Here is a 23,881-nt window from a genome sequence, read left to right as displayed (position 1 = left end):
GTTGTCAAGATGATGAAATTAGTCATGTAGCCAATCTGATTTGGGTAATCAGATGATCAAAATATCTGACCCAACCAAACTAAATTCCAATTATTTCCATTTTCAAATCTGTTAGTCATTTGAGTCTTCACTAAGATTATGCAATCCAAGTCACACTGGTTTGCAGGAAGAAATGAAGCAAAAGACAAATTAAGAACTAAGGTAACAATGCATTGGGCACAGAAGAATAAATTAAGAAGTCTTAAGAGAAAAGTGCAACAATCATCATCACTATCATCAACATACTTATTATACATGGAATAAGGAAGATATTGCAAAGCAAAATATAATACTGAAAGAATTACGATGAATACAGCTTGTACTCTAGAAATGTACAACATTAGAGGTCATAGACTATGTATCACAGAAGATTAATAATACTAAATGGAGTGTTTGTTATATCTTAAGTGAATGGTTGATGTTAAAGGAGCTTAGAGGAATAACATAATCATTAAGAGCTGAGCAGAGCCTGGCTATGAGCAAATAAGTATAAAATCACCCAGCATGAATAATAAAGTACAGATTATTTCCTATGTTATGCCTCATACAAAGATGCTAGGATTAAGAGTTCTCTGGGAAATGGGAGTAAATTTAACAAATGAGTTAAGATAAAAGTAACTTACATGGTAATTGTGTTGGAATTGCTATAACTGAGGAACAGTTAGACCTATTTGCAATGTACAAGGGCATATCATGGCTTTAGATATGATCCAAATTGGAATCAGTATCCAAATTAAGGTTAATTACAAGGCATGGCAGTAGGTATTCTCTTAGTTAGGTTACAGAGTTGTGGTTCTAGGACAGACTATTCAATTTTAAGAAAAATTCTGGCCAATAGCTTGGTTGAAAATAAATCAGGATTGGGCACTGGGGCAGGAAGTGGCTGGGCCTCAGGTAGGGGCAGAAGTATAATCCATTAGCCCTACAGTGAAGAAAGTATGTAGTCTCCACTCATCCAGGCTGGAGTGGGTACCACTAGAATATACACAAGATCTCATTCTAGTATCACTGGATACTGGATAATCCACTAACTCCAGTCAGTAGTGACTAGACCTCTAATATGTTGCCAGATTTGGTTTACATTTGCACAAGAGTTCTGTTTTTCTTTGAACTCAGGTTTTGAATTTTTGAATTGCCTTTTGTACATCTAAGAGAGTAGGTTTGGGGAAGGGAAGTGCTGATTTTAGAAGTGCTTTCTAGGTAGGGCTACTAATGGTTCATTAATTGTCACTGAAATCCTTGGACAGCATAAAGTAGCAGTTAGGGGAGAGGGAAGGGTTATTTAAGAATTTGTCCCTTCACTGCTAGAAGGTACTTTTTAGTTCATGGCTCATATAGCTCCGTAGCTAGTCCAAAGCCACAATAACAAAGTTTTATATCTCATCCCCCAAATCACATTGATTCTTCAGGACAGATGTCAATTCTAGAGATTAATCTTGTCAATACGACTCAATTTTATTAACACATTATAAAAGATTATGCTAATTAACCAAACACACACATACACAAACACACACACACACATATATTTACATTGAAAACAGATCACAGCATTTCTTATAATGGGCAAAATGACATTTCTAAGACATTCCTAAAATGATTAACCTTGTCATTTTCCAACCCTTTCTGCTCAGTCTATCTATGGAGATCTGTGCTGCTAACATTTTTTTTTTTTTAAGTATTCCTGCTAGACAACTGATAGAATACAATGAATGGCAATTCTTAGCCCACAGAGCTCAAGAGCCACTTAATCAGTGAGGAGTGCACTGGCAGTGCTATGGACTGAGATTCCTTTAAAATAGCTAAGCCACAACCCAGACCAACTGCTGAGTGACAAGACTGATGCATAACCCAGAAGGAGAACAAAGCCTGCTATTCTTGTCCTCAAATGTACGCTTTTCAAAGTTGTTAATCCTTTATATATGGGCAGTAAACTTTTAATTATTTTTTTCTTGTGTTATATTTAATCTTCATCACCCATGAACTGGGTTGGGCACATACAGTATCTTTACAAGTGAGGAAACATAGGTCAAGAAATCAAAAAATACACTCATTACATTTCACCTTGATAGTGAGAAGACAGAAAATACAACCCGAGCCCCTCACTCACAGAACCACCCTTTTTCAATTGCAAGACAGTGCTTGCAAAGTTTTCTCAAATTCGCTGCTTACTCATGGCAGTTTCTGAGTTTCTCACTTCCCAATCAACTGCATGCATATAAATTTTTCTTACAATCTTTGTGGCAAAATTTATTATTTTTGGATACAAGAAAATTCTAACATTTATCTAAATGTAGTTTATTAGGAGGAATATGGTGTAGAACTCAGAGCTTTGAGATAATTTCTTAAACTCACAAAACATTTTCAGACACCTACATAAATATTAGCCAATATAAGAACTTCCCCAGTAGCAACTCTGAGTCAGTGTTGTTATACTCTAGGTAAGAATAAACAGAGGATGGAAACTTCCTCAATACTCCATTCTTTTTCTCAAGGAACTTACAAAAGAGTTAGGCTGATGTCCAAGAACAAACTAAGGAACATTTACAATGCATATGAAAAAATGTAAATACTAATCGATAATCTAAGCATTGATGAAATATGAAGAATTTTAGAATAGTCATGAGGATATAAAATTAGTAAAGATAATTTATAGGAAGAAATATCTGAGCCATCTTTCAAAAGAAAACACAAAATTTGGATTTCTAGAGTGTTATGTGTGTGTATATAGAATTTCACACCAATGGGAGAAAATGAGAAGAGACAATTATCAGCTAATTCATACCCAAGTCAACAGTCAGTCTTTAACAATGGTCACCTTGACTCACAGCAAATCAAACAACTCAACTTATACCCCACTACCTTAAAAGTGATTATTACATTATAATATATAGAGAATGTTAAAAGCATAAGGAGTCAAATCAGATAGGCCTGGGTTCAAATCATGACTATCCTGACATTTAACTGTATACTTGAGCAAGTGGCTAAAACTTTGTTTTCTCATATATAGCCTGTGAATAATTTCACCTACCTATCACACTGTGGGGAAGTGGAGGCACAATGTATATGAAGTACTTAGCATAGAGCCTGTCATCATTCAGGCAGATGTCATACTTCTATCTACTGAAGATGGAAGTGTAAGTTTATTATTCCTTTATTTAAAAATATTTGACACACAAGACTGACAGTCAATTGAACTTTATATAATTCCTACTTGGACCACATGTAATCAGTAGATAATACTGGGCATATGGTGTATTAACTATTAGCTAATGACTGAATGCGTCTCATGCCAATTGTGTAAAATTCTCTTCTCTGAGCTCACAATCTGTATTTTTCTTTAAAAATGTGTTATGTAATGTGACCCCTACTCCAGTTGATCTCATTTTTCACCAATTTATTTCCTACTAGTTTTCTTCTTAATGAAATTCAAATGTTCATGTTATTTAACTAAATGCTTTGCATGTAGAAACTACTTGCTTATGCATACCCTGCTTACAGGCATCTTAAAGGCTTTTAGAAAATGATACATTATGTGAATGGATAAATGGCTACAGTATAACAAAGAAATGTGTGGTCTTAATTCAGAGGAAGATCTGATGCAGACTCTAGTCATACTCTCTTTTCCATACTACCACCAGACCCATCAGTTTCTGGATATCCTGCTAAAAATTGGTAGAATTGGCAAGGTTTGGACTATTGAAAGGCAAGTGGAACACACTGGATAAACTGAAAGGGGCTGCCCATGTCTAGGGTCACAGATAGGCATTAATTCTGGATAGCCAGTGGGAGATGTAGTATTGATCAACTAAAATGTGAAATATAACCTTGCCCTCAACTAGCTTTCAAATGTGTGGGACATACACTTATTGATATTTATAAGGACAGAAATTCCCTTCAAATGTTAGATTCAGACTCAGTGCTAGAGGTAATCAGAGATGAGAAGATTAATTCAGATTGAGTACAGAGAAATTTGAGCTAGACACTGAAGATGACTAGAATTCAAAGGTGTATTTCCAAGACATATTTGCTGGTAAAGTTAGGGCTATAGAATATAGGAGGTAAAGGAAATGACATTTTTAAATAATCGGAGAAATAGGAAAACATGATGTTTTTGCCAGTCCTTCAATGTTGGTTGGGCGTACAAGCTGTAATGTGTGAGAAGAGTACAATATATATGGTCAGGAAATATATATTGTTGGGAACATGCTGTGCTGGAGGAATACTTTGAGGCATTTTGAAAGACAGGCTGAGTTTTATTACCAAACTTTATATTCATTCCATATATAGTGTTTATGCTGTGTTAGGCAATAGACATTTTAGATTAGCACACATTAAAAGATAATGTAGATTCATTTATACCTATAGATTACTTGCTTTAAAAAAAATGAAAGTTTTGTTTGCTTTTTTTTTTTTTTTTCATTATTCCATGATAGCTGAGAAACTAAGTAGAAGTTTTCTTCATAATACAAAATTGGGCATAATGATTTGGGGCAGTCATGAAAGGCACCAGGTGGCCATTCGTGTCTGTTCATTTCTAGCTTCAAAGCCTGAAAAAATAACAGCATCACAGCCTACAAGTCTTTACTGCCATTACTGTGACATATTTCTTCTTTGCTATAAAGGTTAAAAGAGCTGTAGATGTGAGATCCTCTGAAAAGTTTTAAAAGGCATCTGACATCTGCTGAGAACTAGCCACAAAATTGAAAAAAAAAAAAAATCTTGGGGTCAGTTTTCAGGGAGACTCCTGTACTACATCCACACTGAAAATACCTCTGGAAACTACCTCTCCAGCTTCACACTTGATGGCAGTGTTCTGCAGCAAATCTGGAGAAAATACTCAGGTCTTAACTGCCTGTATTCAGATTTATTGGGAAGCCAGGCTCCATTTGAATGTGCACATTATTCTTATTGAGAGTCATCAATGCTTTGTCAAACTCTACAAATGTCTTTTAAATGACCATTAAAGTAAAAAGACAGTGAAATGTGGGAGCCAAGGCTTAATGCAGTCATAATAATTTTCCCCCTAAATCTGAGTTCCCAAATCATCCAACCACAGAAAGAGCATAATTATCATGTAAAATGTAAAAGAATGATAACAACCATGGGGTCTTCCTTTGGATCCTGGGTCACTGTGATTGGTTATGTTCCCTAGCTAAGCTGGCAGGCTGAGAACAGGTAATGACAGGTTAGCTTTTAGAAGCTTCAGTCTTTATAATTGTGCCACTGTAGAAATCCAAATCTTGTTGGAAAGTAGGGTTTTCAAGGAAAAAAATATCTGATAGTAAGATGTAATTGCCTAAGGTATATGTAAATATTTAAATATAAATATATGTGAGCTTGCTGTCTATTTATAGACATAACCATGTGTGTATTTGCGACTCTGTGTGTGCGTGTGTGTAGGCACACAAAGACATTAATTTAACTCACCCGGATATTTATTTCTGGATATGACTGTTGGAAATACATCACACAACCATCCAAATTTCTATTCCAAATGCTGTTCAAGGCTGTAGATAATTAAATATTTGTAGTTACATTGGGAAAGCAGAATCAATAGCAGGCTTTCTAGTTAAAAGTTTGTACCTCTTCATAGTTTTGGCATTTGTTAGTTTCAGATGGTATTGTTGCTGATTGAATTTGTTAAATGTTTTACTCAAAATCATGAAGTGCTTAAATTTGACTGTCATTATTATGCAAACCATAGCCTCAGCTAGGCACTATTCCTTAGATAGGACAAAGCTATAAAAGAATCTATACAGGTTAAAGTGACATGCTGATTTCCCAAAGATTAGGGTAATTTGGTCTATGCAACTCCAAGTCTATTCAATATATGTAGCCAGGTAACAATAAGATCAGCCAACTGTACAACAGCCATCTTTGCTCTCTTCTAGAGCTACTCTCAACCCCAACCAATCACTTGGTCCTTTTGGGACGTTCATAATAAGAGAAGCCAGAGGAGCATATGTGGCAAAATGATCATTATTTATCAGGCTAGAACTCAGAAACAGTTACTAATACTGATGGCTATCATTTGTACAGGGGGGACTTACATGTTACAAAGCATATTTATAGTCTTTATCTCTTTGTTCCTCTGTCTTCCTTTCTCCTTCTACTTTCCTCACAACAGCCTTACAGTAAAATAAATAAATAGATATATAGATAAATAAATATATTTTTAAAAGATTTTATTTATTTATTTGACAGACACATCACAAATAGGCAGAGAAGCAGGCAGAGAGAGGAAGGGAAGCAGGCTCCCTGCTGAGCAGAGAGCCCCCATGCAGGGCTCCATCCCAGGACCCTGGGATCATGACCTGAGCCAAAGGCAGAGGCTTTAGCCCACTGAGCCACCCAAGCACCCCAATAAATAATTTTTTTTAAAAATGATGGGCTTTGTTATAATTCCTCTGTTGCTGAAGGGGAAATGAAAATACAAAGGAGTAATTTGCCTTAACTATGACTGAAAAACTAATTAAAGGGAGAATTAAGGTTTGAAATCAAGTCCCTGATATTGCACAAGCAGTATTCTTTGACAATAATATGATGATCTGGTAAATTTGGCAGAAATTCAGCATGTCCACCAAATGGAAAAGCATATCACAAAATTTATCAATAGGTGGCCTAGAAAAAAATTTGCTTCTATATATAGTAGGTCTGCTTAGGTCTGGGTTGACTGAAATTTATTCACATCCAGGTGCTTTCTAATCTTATTCTCCATTCAAAACCTGATCCACAATTTTAAAAAGTTTTTGGCCTTTGTTCGCTATATCTGTATATTCCTATCTGAAATAAACAAATCAGACCACATTCAAGGGATTTTATAGTTCTTATCTGTGTCTGTGAGGCACCATGTACAACATCATACCAGGATTTACTTTCATCTTAAATATCCTGTCCAAATCTGGCCAAAGAGATACTGAAGACTTTACTTTTGTACTGACTATAACTAAAATTAATATTTGGCATTTTTATAGTATTGTATTATCTCAAAACATTTTTTCTCTAATCATTTTATCTAAGTATAAATGTCTATTACTACATTTTTCATTTTGTAACTCAAAGTGAAATCTAAGACTTGCCAAGGACTCACATCTAGTTTGTGGCAGAGGAAAGACTAGAATCTTTTACCTTATTTTAAGTGTCACAGACTTGGAAATAGTTAAGACTTTTCTCTCACTCTAATGACAGATTAAGGGATCTTACTGTTTCCTTCCCATCCAACACCAGTCTGACCACATATTCATAAAGAGGTTTTCTATCAGTTGGTATCGTCAGTGCTGAGCTCCGAAGTGGGACCAGGAGGGTGCGAAGGTGAGAGGAAAGTCAAGACATTTTGTTATAGGAGTTATTTTCTCATCAGTCCATTCATTCATTAAAAGTTTAGTAGTGTTTGCTGACCCTGAACTGAGTGCCAGGCTCTGCACCGGACATTCAGCATTCAAAACAAACAAGACAAGTCCTTTGCCTTTATTCTCCCTGTGTTCCCAAGGTCTTGAGAGAACTACCCTCCACTTTCAGAGCCCTCTGATCTGCTCTACCACAACAGTTTCCCTGCTTGAATATACAAAAACTGATTCATACTAGGGTTTTTTGAGTATAATAAAGAAGACAACTAGAGACAAAGGCTATTTCCAGAAACTAAACATGGAGGTTAGCCTGAGTTCCACCTGTTTCTAACAGCAATCCCACAAATATCAAACAGAAAGTAATCAGAAACACTGATAATTCTCACACAGATTCAGTCCTGTCTTTAATATTTGTGGGACCCACAGCAAAAGCACAAGTGGAGGACTATAACCCCCCCTCTTTCCCCACTCAGCCAGCTCATTTTGTTGAACACTGTAAGGAGTCTCAGTCATATGGATGCAAGGAACACTCTTCCTCTTCAGCAACCCCTCTCACCCCTCCCCCACCACAAACTGCTAAACAACCTACCTTTGGCTGTTTGGCATGGGGGGCATAGTTTGCCTTGGAGAGGATACTCTGAGAATGGTGCTTATATAGGTCCTAGAGGTGGGCCCAGGACATTTAAGAAAAGAAGTAGTCACATGGTCGAGATGAGGGGGCATGGGCACCAGGAGGCACATCTCCTGGGCCCTAAGGTTTGCTCACACCATGGTAACAGTTGTGGCCAAAAAAGGGCCAGGTAGGAAGCCTCTGAAATAGAGCCCCCAGGGCAGAAGTTCCTGCTTCCCAAGTCTAAGGATGGTACTGTTTTTGTCTATTCCTGGAGGTGGGGGTGGGGAATTAGACAAAATTTATTCTTAGCTTTCTCACACTTTTATTTTTTTTTTTTAACTGTCTTTATATTTTTAGGATCCTGCAAACTGACCTCTGTAGGCCTCTCCCCGGACTAGCCTGCTCAAGGAATTTCTTTATCCCCCAGTGCTTGTCTTTTAATACCTCTTTGGCCTCATCAGGCTACACATAGGCCATCTAATAGCTTGCTACTAGGTATGTCTGTGAACCTACTGCAGAAGGATTACCTGAGAAATATAAATTTTTGGCTCTCAGATCTACAGAATCAAAATCTGCATTTTATCAAGATTTCCTAGTGATTTATACGCACAATAAAATTTGAGAGGAACTGATCTAATAGATTTATTTTACAAGGAGATATAAAGAACTTACATAATTTTAAAATATCCAGTAGTTTTTATTTGCATATGATTGATGATATTGAGCATTGTTTCATGTAATCATTGGCCATCTGTATGTTTTCTTTTGAAAAGTGTCTACTCAGATCTTCAGCATATTTTTAAAATCAGATTTTTTCTTTTTCTTTTTTTGTTTTGTTTTCCTGTTTTTGTCTTTTAGCTATTGAGTTCTATAGAATACAAGTATAGCAAGGTTTTTCTAAAGAAAACTTACAGTGAGGAGCTCAAGGCACAAGTAATGGCCTAATAGAATAAGATTTCATAAAGGATATCAATTTCAAACTCTTAGAGAAAATAAGTATGAAGAAAGTGAGTAGTCACAGAAGTTAAGAGAACAGGGAAACTTGAGGATGAAATAACAAAAAATGGCATATGTACCAGAGTTCCAAGTAAATAAGAGATTTTGCAACTGAGCAATCAGGAAGCTATTTACAGCTTTGGTGAACGTAGTTTCTCTATAGCAGTGGAGTCCAAAATCAGATTATAAATTTCAGGAGGTAAGGAGAAAGTAGCAGCTGAGGAATTAGAAATAGGCAATGTTACTTAATCTTTCAGAAAGGGCATCTGCAAAGGAAAGCAGAGAGATAGGAAGGTACTGGAGGGACACTTGTCCTAGGAAACTATTTTCAGGACTGGAACAGTTTAAATATAAGAGCACCAATTTAATGGGAGTGGGGACAACCAATAGAATAAGGTAATAGAAAATACAAAAGGCACTGATTTAAGAACAAAGATGGAAAGGCTGATTATGAATAGAAGTTGCACCTAAATTTCTTACAGTGGAAGAAATAATTCGTGTGTGTGTGTGTGTGTGTGAGAGAGAGAGAGAGAGAGAGAGAGAGATATTGGGTGGGGAGGGAGAGGGAAGAACAGATTAGAGAGAATAGATGGTTTTGAGGTTATGGGTTGAAAATTATTGAGAAGGTAAGCCAGGTGACACCCAAAAACTTCAGTCTCCCTGAAGAAGTAAAGAGATGCATCTTTATTATTTTTTTAAGATTTTATTTATTTGAGAGAGAGAGAGAGAGAGAGAGTGCATGAGAAGTGGAAGGATCAGAGGGAGACGTGGACTCCCTGCCAAGCAGGGAGCCCAATGCAGGACTCAATCTCAGGACTCCTGGATCATGACCTGAGCCAAAGGCAGTCACTTTTCTATTTTCTTTTTCTATTTCTTTTTCGAGAGAGATCGATCATGCAGAGTGTGGGGGGGGGGGAGGTGCAGAGAGGGAGAAGCAGGTTCCCCACTGAGCAGGGAGCCTGATGTGGAACTGGATCCCAGGGCCCTGGGATCATGACCTGAGCTGAAGGCAGATGCTTAACCTACTGAGCTACCCAGGTGCCCTCATAAGAGATACATTTTTTGATTAAAGGGGAGGAAGACATTGATGTGGGGTTTATTGAGTTCTTAAAGAGGCCAAACTATACTTCTGCCTGAAGTTCCCTTGATTCTATAAACTAGAATTCTGCTCCTAAACTGCTGTTCCTAGAGGTCTTTTAATTTTCATCCAGACCACCCTTAAATCCTACTGGTTCTCCTAAATCTACCTTTGAAGTGGCATTTCAACAAAGAAATTTTGCTGACCTGTGTCCTTTGTAACTTCACTGAGTTCCTAAGCATCTTCCTCTTAAAAACTTTACTAGCTTACCTTAAATTGACTGCTTATGATTCATCTTTTCTGTATATTTGGATATACTTTATATTACTTTAAGAATTTTTATATCTATATCTCTATCTAGATAATCAACCTCTTTTGTTGTTGTTTGTGGTTTTGCTGAAGTAGAATTAGTAGTCTTTTTTAAAAGATTTTGTTTATTTGAGGGGGATAGGGCACACACACGAAAGAAGGGGGAAGAGGGCGAGGCAGAAGTGGACTTCCAGCTAAGCAACGAACCCCAGCATAGGGGGTTCAATGCCAATACCCTGAGATTATGACTTGAGCTGGAGGCAGACACTTAACCAACTGAGCTACCTAGGCAGCCCTGAATCAGTGGTATTATATAACAATTTCAAACAAAAAATGCTTGAAGGGAATTTATGAGAATAATTGTTTTTAAGGGAACAAACCAACAAAATCTATCTCAATTGAGCCAAAGAATGGCAATCAACTTGTTACATGTTTCCTTGTATATGAACAAGATACTATCACTACAAACTCTCTTTGGGATGCTAATGCACATAGAAGAGGATGAACTTGTGAAAAATTTAGTTATTAGGCTCATTTAGTACAATCCCAAAGAGCAATTTGGCTTTAAGTTTAAAAATGGGGTAGACGGGGTCACAAAAGGTTTTTCTAGCCAAGCTTAATGAATATAGTTTTCACAGTTTTCAGTTGAAGACAGTCAAAGCTAGTTAATAAGATAGTTAATAAATTACCACCACATTATAATTGACAAAGAAAACCCATGCTTATATCAGTCAATCATCAAACAAAATAAATCCTGGCTCAGATTTAGAAACCCATTATAAGTCCTGATTTTATGGGATAATTCTCATTATAAACAAAATATTCACATTGTAACTAGCCAACTTTTTAAGAATTTGCAAAAGCTAATTGTTGCTCATAGTGTCAATCCAATTTTTTTCTGGTTTCCTAGTATCCACAAAAATCTGGCTTCAAGTTTCCTATTGATTAACATACAAGCACATCAGCTTTTTTCTCAAATGCTTACCCATTTTCTTTATATGCCTTTGATCATGTTTCTCCTAGAAAGCTAGCCTCAACATTATTCTTCTCAAAGTCTTTCCATTCTGAAACGATAAGCTGAAAATCCATAAGCCCATTGGCAGTTTCTTAAATTATCTCCAAGTCTATTTTATAAATTTTCCGGATCTAGGTACATTGGAAGATTATAAATCACAAATTTGTATTTACAACTACAAATAATTTATTTAGCTTTTCACATGTATTTAGTGGTGGACTAGACCCTTGAAATATCCCAATATTCTTCAATGTTCCACTCCTTTTCCATCTATATATGTTGTTTCCAAAATAAATTTTAATTTAAAAAAAATCAAAATGATTATAGTTCCCAGAATTTTAGAGTATAAGGGTTAATGTTGTAGACTAAGCTCATGTTCAGCAAATACTTACTGGTCAACTGATTGATTAAATCAGTGTCAAAGTTTGATTGGAGAAGCCGCTTTTATTCAAATACTTCGTTACAAAGGGCAGCAAGTTAACATAAATATCTGTTCTGGCTTTTCATGACTAGAGAGGTTTCGTTCACCTAAAACTTAGATACTTCCTATGTTCACATCCTATTTCACTTTATTGAAATTAAATTAATTAAAAGTGATATTATTTAAGTTCAGCTCTTCTGAATTGTAGAATATTTCTAGAAATATTTTCTTAACATTTTATCCATCTTAATCTTCAGTCTTATGAGAATATTCTCAACAGCAAGTTATTCATTTTAGTTTCATGAGTATCATTAGGAAAAAAGTTCCTCACAAAGTATTAGACTTTAAAAGCATCATGTTGAAGTAAGATTAACTCATTTATGAGTCAGAATAGATGAGGGAAGAAGCACAAACTGAACAAAGCAGGAAGTATAAGCCAGCAAAATCCAATTTCCTTCAGTAAATTACTGTGCAAAGATAACAGCAAACAGGTCATTTAAACAGACTAGATGAGTCATTTATCCATTGTTCAGAGCTAGCAAAATTCACTGCTCTGTAGGAACATCCTGGTTATTGACAAAATTTAGTTTGTGTGTCACTTACCAAGAACTTAAACTTAGTTTAAGGGAACTAGTTTATGGACATCATTCCCATATCAGAAATGAGAAGACATCTTAGCTCAGAGGAAGTGGAACTGAGGAAGCAACCTAAAATAGTTGTAGATGGCTTCAATCAGTCAGCCAATATACGTCATGAAGTATTATTACCTAGCAATTATGGTAAGTATTCAGTGCCATACGTAAATAATAAGAGTTATAAAAATGTATTACCTATACTAAACACTCAGTTATATATTCCCATGCCATTCTATTTGAGTGGATATTTTGTCTCCCTGACTTATTATAAATTTCCTATGAATGTAGTTCATCCATATTATCCCTCAATTTTATCTCTAACAATGTTGAAATCAAAGTAGAGTTTCAATACATACATATTTATTGATGGATTCAGGTCAACAAACTGACTGAAATTTCTTTTCCAGCTGGTTTTGTGGGAATCATCAAGTTATCACCCTTGAGCAGGGATCATGTCTTCTGTAAGGACTAGATAGAATATACCTTAGACTTTGTGGGCCAGAGACTCTCTGTGGAAACTACTCTCTGTGGAAACTACTCTCTTTGTGGGCCAGAGACTCTCTGTTGTCCTGTGAGAAGAACCACAGACAACATAAACTGCTCTGGTTGTGAACCAATAAAGCTTTATTTTAAAAAAGCAGGCCATTGGTGGAATGTAGTTTACCAGCCTCTGTCCTATGCCATCATTGAATTCTATTTAACTACTCTGTTATATGAGGGAGATACTTCTAAAAATATGGTATTATAGGGGCACCTGGGTGGCTCAGTTGTTTAAGTATCTGCCTTAGGCTCAGGTTATGATCCTGCAGCCGTTGATCAAGCCCCACATCAGATTCCCTTCAGCAGAGACTCTGTTTCTCCCTCTGTCTCTCACCCCGCTTGTATACTCTCTCTCTCTCTAATAAATAAAATCTTTAAAAATATATGGTATTATATAATCAATTATTTTTAAAAGATAGACCTAATCAGTGACTATCTCATACAAAATGAGAAAAGCTAGCTTCTACATGAATTCTATGTGACCGAAGAAAGAAGCAGCATTTAAAAGACCTACTGGGTCAACATATTATTTAATACGTTCATCTTTGGAATTACTCATAAGAGTCACAGAACATAATTATATAAATAGGTATTTTTGCTAACCAACCAATAGGTTAATTATCTAATTAACCTATTGGCATCCATTTATACAGAGATAACAAAATTCTGTAAAAGAAACAAAACTATGAAAAGTGGGTTCTAAAACTAGTGTTCTTTTAACATATGTTTTGTTGTTTTCTTGAAACCAATATTTAGATAATATTGTGTAGTCATTGAAGGAGCCAGTTGAAAAGAATTACTTTAATAAATTATGACAATTCAGCTATTGAGAGACTAAGCAGGCAGTAATATCAATAGCATACTACTGTACACTCATATTAATGAGATTTCTTCATAACACAGTAAAAAATCATGTTATAAAATATCATAAAAAGATACCCTGTATTTTAATGCCATATTTATTTCTGCTTAAGATTTTTTGTAAGGCTCTGTAATCCAAATAATTAAAATTATCTCTTAGATTATGGTAGTGTAGTGGTTTGTTTTCCTTTTTAATTGTTTGCCTCTTTGATGTTTTTCTTTTTCAAACGAATTTTGCTATTTCACAATGTATACTTTTTACAAACTAACTTAAGTTTGTCTTAAGCTGTTTTGGGTTAGTAGGCTATATAGGAACAAAGTACACTGGAACCAAGAGAGAAGACTTTACTTCCTACCCTGTCCCTTCCACACCCTCTACTAACAAAGCATGACTTCATGCCATATCTAGCAAAATAGAAAGGATAATTCTTTCTGTAGTCAATTGAGGAAAGTGGAAGATGAGTAAAAAGAGATTACTATTATGCATAGTCTTTCGAAATTTTCTTTTTTGTAATTAAGGTAGTAGATGAAAGAAGAAATTTCCATTCTTTTGAGAATAGAAATAATTCAGTAGAATGGAAAAAAAAAGGACAATAAGGATAAAAGATATATTTGAGAGCAAATCCATAAGAGAAGGTAAGATATCAAGTACCTTGCAGGAATGGTGGGCTAAGATAAGGAGCACTGTCATCTGTAAGTATGTGAATTCAGTTGGAGTTTGGTCACAGACGTGGGAGGCAATCATTTCTCTTTCAATTGTTTCTACAATTTCTGTTAAACCTCCTGAAATCTCTCTCTACAGATAGTATCTTAAAGAAAACCAAGGAAGAGGCACCTGGGTGGCTCAGTGGGTTAAGCCTCTGCCTTTGGCTCAGGTCATGATCTCTGAGTCCTAGGATTGAGCCCCACATTGGGCTCTCTGCTCAGTGGGGAGCCTGCTTCCCTCTCTCTCTCTGCCTGCCTCTCTGTCTACTTGTGATCTCTCTGTCAAATAAATAAATAAAATCTTAAAGGGGAAAAAAAAAAAAAAGCCAAGGAATTTTCCAAACAGACTTTTTGAAAGGTCAGTTATGGTTACCAATAAAATACAGGATGTCCAATTAAATTCAAATATCAGATAAGCAAGGGATAAATTTTTAGGATGTCTCCAATATTGAATGATACATAATTTTTTAGTGTACATAAATTTGATATGAAGCACTATTTTTAGTAGAATGTGTATTCGGGACAAACTTATCCGCAAATATTATTACTTATTTATCCAAAATTCAAATTTGACTGTGTCCTATATTTTTTATTACCTAAATCTGGAAACCTATCCATAGTCCAAGTAGAAAGCATAAGCAAACTCTGGTATATAGAAATAAATGCCTTTTAGAATATTCTCAGTTATTATCAGGTTGCATACAATCTTTTGGGGACAGTGAAAAATGTATAGCAAAGGTGTTATGCACAGGCAGAATAAAAAGTAACCTATGAAATAAAAGTTTTTTTTTTAATTTTTTTTCTTTTTAAGATTTTATTTATTTATCAGAGAGAGAGGGCGAGAGAGCAAGCACAGGCAGACAGAATGGCAGGCAGAGGCAGAGGGAGAAGCAGGCTCCCCGCAAAGCAAGGAGCCCGATACGGAACTCAATCCCAGGACGCTGGGATCATGACCTGAGCTGAAGGCAGCTGCTTAACCAACTGAGCCACCCAGGCGTCCCTGAAATGAAAGTTTTTATGATTTAATATCTCTGCAATATACTCCTCTGATGCCAACAAGTGTCTAATACTAATTTAAGAAAGCTAATTATCAATGGGCAAAAGACATTGACAGACATTTCTCCAAAGAAGACATACAGATGGCCAACTGACATATGAAAACATGCTCAACATCACTAATCATCATGGAAGTACAAATCAAAACCACAAGGAGATATCACCTCAAACCTGTCAGAATGACTGAAATAAATAAAAGAACACAAGAAAAAAAAGGTGTTGATGAGGACATTGAGAAAAAGGAACTCTTGTGCACTGTTGGTGGGAATATAAACTGGTACAGCCACTGCAGAAAACAGTATGGAGGTTCCTCAGAAACTTAAAATAGGATTACCATGTGAGCCAACAATTCCACTACTGGGTATTTACCCCCCGCCACACACAAAAAACAAAAACACTACCATGAAAAAATATATGCATACCACATAACACATATCAAAATGGAATACTGGTTATAAAAAGTAATAAAGTCTTGCCATTTGTTACCACATGGATGTTAAATTAAATAAGTCAGTCAGAGAGAGATAAATACCATGATTTCACTCATACATGGATTTAAGAAACAAAACAAATGAAAGAGGGGAAAAAATTCAAACAAAACATACTCTTTTTTTTTTTAAGATTTTATTTATTTATTTGACACAGAGAGAGAAATCACAAGTAGGAAGGCACAGAGAGTGGAAAGCAGGCTCCCTCCTGAGTAGAGAGTCCCACATCGGGCTTGATTACAGGACCCTGAGACCATGACCTGAGCAGAATGCAGAGACTTAACCCACTGAGCCAACCAGGTGCTCCAAAAGAACCCATTCTTAACTACAGAGAACAAACTGATGGTTACCAGAGAGGAGGTAGGTGGAGATAATGAGTGAAATGGGTGAAGAAGATTAAGAGTACACTTATCATGATGAGCACTGAGTAATGTATAGAATTGTTGAATCACTATACCTTACATCTGAAACTAATATAACTCTGTTAGATACACTGTAATTAAAATAAAATAGAAGGCTAATATCAGCAAAAAATACCTTAGTTTGAAAATCTTTTGCCATTTTTTCATGAGTACCATGAAGACACTTAAATTAATTCAGTGCATTTTATAAGTGCTTTACATTTTCCAGAGTAGAAAACAAAGCCTCCAGAAGATAAGTAATGCCCAAAACATTGGAAGAAGGTCTGCTCACCACTAAAGTTGATTCTCCATTACAGTTTGCTGCCTCTCAGCAAGACATGTTGGAAATAAGACAGTGGGACCTATTTGAAGCACAGAGCTCTGTTGGAGGGATTAGACTGACTCAAGAGCATTGTTCATCTGGGAGGCAGAGTGAGAGAGCTGGAACTAAGAATAGTGACAGCAGGAAGAGGATGGATATACAGAGAAAAAAAAATTACTATTTGAATTTCACAGATCACCAAGGCTCTCTTATTTTCAGCTTCTCTATTACCTTCTTAAATAATTAACAAACCTATGTTGAAATCTTTCAAATAGGGAATTACAGTATATGGGTTCTATGATGAGTAATATTTACACCAAAGGAAACTGATTCCTTGATTTGATGTAAAAATAAATAATATTTAGGAAATAGAGAATATGCCAAAGGTAGTTCAATTTATGGTAGTTGTAATGAATATTTAGGGGGAGTTTATAGGAAGATGGCAGATAAGGGCTTCAGTAAGAGTTTAAGGCTTCATGGTAGTTAGACATTCATTAATCTATTTCTTCATTCCATAGATATTGAGTTAGCACCTATCATGTGCCAGGACTTATACTAGCTGCAGAAATTTAAAAAATGAGTAAGTCACAATTCCTAGCAAATTCAGATGTGCTTAAAAAAAAGTTATTTACATCACCTTCAAAGAACATCAAATAACTCTAAAATAGTTGCAAGATTTCTCCAAAGAAAACCATAAATCACTATTGAAAAATATTAAGAAGGTCTAAGTAAATGGAGAGATACACATTGCAAACAGTTTGAAATGGAAGATTCAATAAAAATGTACAGGTATTTTTTCACAAAGTATATATGTTATCTATATATTTCAATTCTAATCAAAACATAGCCATTTTTTAAAATTTTCATTAAAATTCCAGTTAGTTAACATACAGTGTAATACTAGTTGCAGGTATACGATTTAGTTGATTTTTAGTTAATTGAGATAAGATTTAGTTAATTGAGATACAACACCTGGTGCTCATCTCAAGTGTACTTCTCAATCCCCATCACCTATTTAACAAAATTGATAAGCTGACCCAAAATTTTTCTATGGACGTGTAAAGGATGAAAAAATCTAGGCAATCTGAAGAAGGAAAAAAAAAAAAAACCTAAAAGATTTCTGCTATCAGAGATTTATTGTCCTGTGGACTTGGTGTAGGCAAAGTCAGATATGCAAATCGATCAGAATACAGAAGCCAGAAACTCACACATACACATGGACCTGATGCATGATCAAAAAGAAAAACTATTGTGAAAACACACACACACACACGCACACACACATACACACACACGCTGAAACAGTGAGGGAAATGGCCTTTTCAATAAATGGTATTGTGTCAATTCAGTATCGATAAGAAAAATGACTCCTGAATTTATATTTTGAATTTCCACCTAATTCTATTATAGGTGAATAGTAAATATAAATATAAAAAGGTAAAATGATAAAGTAAAAACTTTTAAATGTCCACCAAATAATGGAATGGAGATATATAAATCTCCATTAATTGAATATTAATTGAATATTACTGTCATAAAAAAAGTTTGATACATGCTACAACATAATGAACCTTGCAAACTTTACGCTAAACAAGTGAGTAACAAATTACATATATTACTTGATTCCATTTTTATTAAATGTCCCTACAGGGCAAATCTATAAAGTCATAAAGAAAATTAGGGATTGCTTAGGGCCTGAGAAGATTGAGAATTAGAAGAGCAATAGCTCAAGTGAAGGGGATTTCATTCTGAAGTGGTAAAAAACGTTCTAAAATGGATTGTAGTCATGGTTGCCCATATCTGTGAATACACTAAAAAACACTAAATGTAAATGAACCCTTAAATGTAAAAAAACAAAAAAATAAAACAAACAAAAACCTCATCTTAATCGTACCATAAACCATTAAATGGGTGGATTGTATGGTCTGTGAATTTTATTTGGTAAAACTGCTATTAAAAAAAAAGAAAAAAGTAAAAACTTCTAGAGACCAGTAAAAGATGAAAACATTCATGGCCCCCGAGCTATAGGCAGATTTCTAAACAAGACAAAAAACACAGTAGACATAAAGAAAAAAATCATAAATTGAACTACCTTAAAAATAAACTTTTCTGGGACTCCTGAGTGGCTCAGTCAGTCAAGCACCTGCCTTCCACTCAGGTCTTGATCCCAGGGTTCTAGGATCAAATGCCATATTGGGCTCCTTGCTCAGCGGGGATCCTGTTTCTCCCTCTGCCTGATGCTCCCCCTGCTTGTGAAGGAATGCACGCTCTCTCTCTCTTTCACAAATAAATAAAGTCATAAGATTAAATTTATCTTTAAATTAACATATGCCAGGAAGAGTGTAAAAATCCAAGCCACAATGTAAGAGAAGACATTTGTAATGCATCTATCTATAAAGGACTCATTTTCATAACATACAAAGAACTCTCAAATTCAGTAACAGACAAAAAGGGCATGGCAAAAAGGGCAAAAGGGGGGCACCTGGGTGGCTCAGTCGTTAAGAGTCCTGGGATTCAGCCCCGCCTCAGGCTCCCTGTTCAATGGGAAGCCTGCTTCTCCCTCTCCCACTTCCCCTGTTTGTATTCCCTCTCTCACTGTGTGTCTCTCTGTCAAATAAATAAATAAAATCTTTAAAAAATAAAATTAAAAAAAGAAAAAAGGTCAAAAGGGCTGAACTTTACAAAAGAGGATATCCAAATAGTAAACAAACCTATGAAAAGAAGCTCTTCATCATTGACAGAGGAAATTCAAGTCAAAGATACACTGCAAGACCACTACACACCTACCATCATAAATAAAATTTTAAAAATGAAGAAAATACCACTGTTTATAAGAACATAGAACATTCAGATCTCCCATGTTGCATCCACTTGGCACTACCTACTAAAGGTGTTTATACTCCTATCCTTTGATTCAACAATTCATATTCCAATACAGTAAACTATCTAATACCTATTAAGTGCTAGACTTGATAAATAGGTTGTGGTACTCTTATAAAACAAACCCGTATGAAGCCATGAGAATGGCTGGTCTACAACTACATCCATTAACATGGATGTAATTATCACAAACATAATAAAATACAATACTAAGAGAAAAATCTAGCCACAAAAGCCATGTAGATTGTATGTTTCCATTTCTACACATTTCAAAACCAGTTGAAACAAAACAATGAGGATGAAAGTCAGGTTAGTGATTACCCACGGGAGAAGACGGGAAAGAGGTTTCTTATCACGGGAGGAGCTTGAAGGGGTCAGACTATGCCCTTCGGCCAGGAGGACTCCTTTGAGCTGAAAGCAACTGAGAAACAGCAGACACTGGAAGAACTTCCCGCCCCACTTTTGGCTTAAAACCTTTGTAAAGGTTACAGAAATGTGCGTTTATCAAAGTATTTCTTCTCCCCATCAGGAAACGGAGAACAACTCTCATTTGTGTAGCAAACCCTACGAACCAACCCTTACTCCTCACAGAGTTCCTGGTCACCTTCCCACAAGTACCCAACCCTAATGCGCCTGCCCTTCTAGTACTGGTTCCAGCCCCACACCTCAAGGGCTTGGAGGGACTGGAGAGGAGTAAGTTTCTGCGGTCTCGGAGAATATGCAGGTTTCAGGAGCAGGGAACTCACCGAAGACGCGCAAGTTCGCTGCAGGATCACGCGCTTCCTCACCGCAGGGCCTGAAGGGCTGAAAAGACGACGGATGTGGACGCCGATGCGCATGCGCCCAGACAGTCTCAGCGTCACGTGCCAGTTCACGGCTGCGCACTGGAAGATGTCTCCCAAGTGGGGACTGCCGGCGGGTTACATAATACGAATTCGGGAGAGGGTGAGGCGCCCCTAGCTGCAGGGTTCCAGATACCCGGTCAGCCAGTCTTATCCCTTCCAGGGCCTCCACCAGCTCTCCAGCTCCCATGACCAGCTGTTAGCTTTATGCGTCCTGGGTCCTTCATGACCCCGGGGTTAAACCAGGGGTCCCCTCAGATGATGACTCGTTGGACAGCTATGTGGCTGCAGCTGAGGCGGTCGGTCCCCAGGGCAGCAGTGGAGGCTCGCACAAGAGAAAACGGTATCCAGAGAATGATTCCCAAAATAAGTGACAATTTTCTTTACCAAGAGCCTTATGATTCAAACCGCTGATTTGTTTCGGACTGGGAGTCGGATCACCCAGGGTGTTCACTCCTATCCTCGTGGATTTAATGAAGATGCTACATTAGCGGAGTGCTGGGCTGTGAACGCAGTGTCCGCCTGCAATGGCACAGGTGTCCCCTTGTGAGGTAGTGATAGTGTTCAAGACCGTCCATTTTAGGATACGTCTGGGTATCCGGTGAGGACAGGCTTTATCAGCTAAAGTTTAAGGTTGCGGGTGTGTGTGTGTGTTTAGTTTAATAAGAGCTTTGATGTGCTGTGCTGTCCTTCAGGCCAATAGAACAACGATGGCAGCCAAATGATGACAGTGGAAAACAGAACGTGCCAACCAGGACTTGAGGAGAGGGAGGTGGGCAGCTTTTGTTTCCATGCGGGCACATTCTCCTCTATGTCCAAGAAAAACTCAGAATGCAGTGGCCAGCTCACCCAGATGGAAACCCCAGTCAAATATTTGTGACTCGCAACCAGTGGGTCCTATTTGGGGCTACCCAATAAATACCTAGATTGTGTGAACAGTCAGTGTCAAAACAGTTGGCTCCCCCTTAATGTGACAGAGAGGCTGTGTAGATTCCACTGATATCCATCCCATAGCCCAGGTACAGTGGGGTTGTTTTATTTAGAGTGGTTTTTCTGTTGCCAACATAATGGTGCTTGAGTGCTAACCAGGGGTAAGCTCCATGAATCTATTACTCTAAAAGTGAGTTTACCTACCTCTTGCTGGGTGTGGAGCTAAAAGACAACCAAGCCAAAAATAGGAAAAGGAAGGGTTTTATCTGCAACAAGTAAAAGAGGACACTAGTGATATTTCCCAAAGCAGGGTCTCCTTGGATAACAAAATGAGGAATTATTAAGCTGAGAGTACATACATATTCATGAAGGGGCTTGTGTGATGGGGAATTCAGCACGGAACTAGAGCAAGAGCCATCTCTAAGTGACACAGTCCAGGTCTAAGTTGATCAAAGTCCCAAGGGCCAATAAGGGTTAGTTAGCATCATTAATTCTCTGACTCCAATTGTTTGGGTATTCAAGTACTCAAAGGAGTTTAAATCCTGAAAAGAGAACTTTATAATGTATTCAGTCTTTCCTTTTGAATCAGCAATGAGAATTTTACCACTGATGTATTGTCCCTAATATTATTAAGCTATCTTCTGACCTGCTTGTAACTATTTATTCTTACATTCTTTTGTTTCCTTAAAATAATTAACTACTGAGTTCTGTAATTCTGCAATTTCAACATACCCCTGAAGTTCTGCAAAAAATGTGCTTTGGGCAAAAAACACTGGTCAGGCATAGATCCCAAGATGGCCAGGGGCCTGAAATGACTTTTCTTATGACAAGAAGCTATGTCTTTCTCTTTTTCCAAAGATCCCTAACTTGTTCTGCCTATAAATCCATCCCAAATCTGAGTATAGCCACCCATGACTCTGATGGTGGTATTTTTAGGACCCAGCTGGCCAGCAGTTTGATGGGTTGCCCATGTAGTTTCACTGACAGATAAAGAATACCCACATCCAATGTTTTTGGTAGTTATGTATCACAGGTCAGGTGTTGGGATCAGTACTGGTAACATCAGATGAATTAAGAATGCTAATCCTAGGTTTTTCTTCCTTAATATGCTGCTCTGGTGCCTTTCAGCCCCTGTTCCAGAAGTCGTGACAACTACCATGGCAATCTCAATGAGCTAGAGAATGGCCACATATTCAATTGCTGGATTTATTTCTTTGCTGGGTTTGCAGGTGGACCCCATTGTAGTTGGGTGTTTCTGTTAGATGACCATCTCATGACCAAAAAACCACCAGAATGGTAGAAGTCTAAGATCAAGAAGACAAATACTTAGTAGGAACTTGTATGAGAAGTTCTTTCCCTTCTGTAGGAATTATATGTGTGACCCTTAGATGTTAATGTGGCTTCAGCCTTAGGAACTCGACCTGCTTGTGCACACCTTATGTGTTGGCCTTGGGGGCATTACTGTCAAGCATGAGGAGATGGCCTGGGGGTGGGATATGCCAGATCAGGAGCCCCATCTTCTCCTCCCCAAGGATGCATATTCCACTTCAGGCATATTGCTTTTAACAGGTCCAGCTTACATGAGGACAATGAGATCTCAGTGGAGAGTGAGTAGTTCCGTCTCACCCAGGGGTGTGATGTAACTCGGACATCTCAGTGGGACATCCCATTGCAAATTCTGGAAGATAATGCCTCTCCCAGGCATGATGGGGTTTTGTATTCTCAGCAGCATAGAACTTTGCTTCTCGCTAGGGATAGGGCCTTGGGTTGTTTCCCATGACTTTTATGCCTTTACACTGTGGATGTCTCAGTAGGGGTCCCCAATCTGGCATAAGGGCAACAGGCCCTAGTGGTTGATCATTCAAATGTGTTAAAGCCTGGAATCATGCCTTAGTCCACTGGCTGAGATGGTTTTGATTTATAGTAAATATGCTGCTTTTATATTCCTTTTTTCCTTTCAACCACCTTTTTGCATGTAGGTTAAAGGGGAGATGGAACTTTCAATTTAATGCTATGTTCTTGTGCCCAATCTTGAACATCATGACCCTTAAAATGTGACCTTGATCGCTGTACTAGGGTATGCATACATGGTACTCAGTTTCTCTAATCCCCAAAATGGAGGTGATCTGGTTTATGTGACAACAGGGAAGACCTTGGGTTAAGCTAGATGCAGCATCCACACAAATCAAGGCATAGTCAGAACCCTCACTTGGAGGGAGGGGACAATATAATTAATTTACCAATTTCTCACCATTTGGGAACTCCAGTGGATGGCCCCAGATTCATTTGGCAGTTGCCTTGGGTGTTGTTTAGCACACACAGGAAGGCAAATCCTCAGTCTTTCTTTTGTAAATTTAATTTGCAGTCTCCAGTAATAACAACCTAAAAGTGTAGAAGAAAA

General features: G+C 37.2%; 1 long non-coding RNA gene across 1 annotated transcript in view; it reads right to left on the bottom strand.

Moving 5' to 3' along the window:
- The window catches only part of LOC309847661, a 207,447-nt gene extending 186,925 nt beyond the window's left edge, over positions 1 to 20,522 (bottom strand). The window contains exon 1 of the long non-coding RNA XR_014302545.1: positions 20,455 to 20,522. This is a non-coding gene — a long non-coding RNA (uncharacterized lncRNA). The remainder of the gene's footprint in view (positions 1 to 20,454) is intronic.
- Positions 20,523 to 23,881: the final 3,359 nt, after the last annotated feature.

This window comes from Mustela nivalis (genome assembly GCF_964662115.1).
Source record: "Mustela nivalis genome assembly, chromosome: 14".
NCBI classification, from domain to species: domain Eukaryota; kingdom Metazoa; phylum Chordata; class Mammalia; order Carnivora; family Mustelidae; genus Mustela; species Mustela nivalis.
The sequence above is the reverse complement of the archived record's forward strand: the minus strand, read 5'-3'. Positions and strand labels throughout refer to the sequence as shown.